We start from the raw sequence: 1253 nt of genomic DNA, 5'->3' as shown, positions 1-1253 counted from the left end.
CAGTGCCTGGTTTCCCTCAGTATTAACAGTGCCTGGCTTCCCTCAGTATTGACAGTACTTGGTTTCCCTCAGTATTGACAGTGCCTGGTTTCCCTCAGTTTTCACAATGCCTGGTTTCCCTCAATATTGACAGGGCCTGGTTTCCCTCAATATTGACAGTGCCTGGTTTCCCTCAGTTTTCACAATGCCTGGTTTCCCTCAGTATTGACAGTGCCAGGTTTCCCTCAGTATTGACAGTGTCTGGTTGCCCTCCATATTGACAGTACCTGGTTTCCCTCAGTATTGACAGTGCCTGGTTTCCCTCAGTATTGACAATGCCTGGTTTCCCTCAGTATTGACAATGCCTGGTTTCCCTCAATATTGACAGTGCCTGGATTCCCTCAGTTTTGACAGGGCCTGGTTTCCCTCAGTATTGACAGTGCCTGGTTTCCCTCAATATTGACAGTGCCTGGTTTCCCTCAGTTTTGGCAATGCCTGGTTTCCCTCAATATTGACAGTGCCTGGTTTCCCTCAGTTTTGGCAGTGCCTGGTTTCCCTCAGTTTTGACTGTGCCTGGTTTCCCTCAGTATTGACAGTGCCTGGTTTCCCTCAGTTTTGACAGTGACTGGTTTCCCTCAGTATTGACAGGGCCTAGTTTCCCTCAGTATTGACAGTGACTGTTTTCCCTCAGTTTTGACAGTGCCTGGTTTCACTCAGTTTTGACAGTGCCTAGTTTCCCTCAGTATTGACAGTGCCTGGTTTCCCTCAGGATTGACAGTGCCTGGTTTCCCTCAATATTGACAGTGCCTGGTTTCCCTCAGTATTGACAGTGCCTGGTTTCCCTCAGTTTGACAGTACCTGGTTTCCCTCATATTGACAGTGCCTGGTTTCCCTCAGTATTAACAGTGCCTGGTTTCCCTCAGTATTGACAGTAATTGGTTTCCCTTAGTATTGACAGTGCCTGGTTTCCCTCAGTTTTCACAATGCCTGGTTTCCCTCAGTATTGACAGGGCCTGGTTTCCCTCAATATTGACAGTGCCTGGATTCCCTCAGTTTTGACAATGCCTGGTTTCCCTCAGTTTTCACAATGCCTGTTTTCCCTCAATATTGACAGTGCCAGGTTTCCCTCAGTATTGACAATGTCTGGTTTCCCTCAGTTTTGACAGTGCCTGGATTCCCTCAGTATTGACAGTGCCTGGTTTCCTCAGTATTGACAATGCCTGGTTTCCCTCAGTTTTGACAGTGCCTGGTTTCCTCAGTATTGACAGTGCCTG

This window comes from Hemiscyllium ocellatum, chromosome 2, assembly GCF_020745735.1.
Source record: "Hemiscyllium ocellatum isolate sHemOce1 chromosome 2, sHemOce1.pat.X.cur, whole genome shotgun sequence".
NCBI lineage: Eukaryota > Metazoa > Chordata > Chondrichthyes > Orectolobiformes > Hemiscylliidae > Hemiscyllium > Hemiscyllium ocellatum.
The sequence above is the reverse complement of the archived record's forward strand: the minus strand, read 5'-3'. Positions refer to the sequence as shown.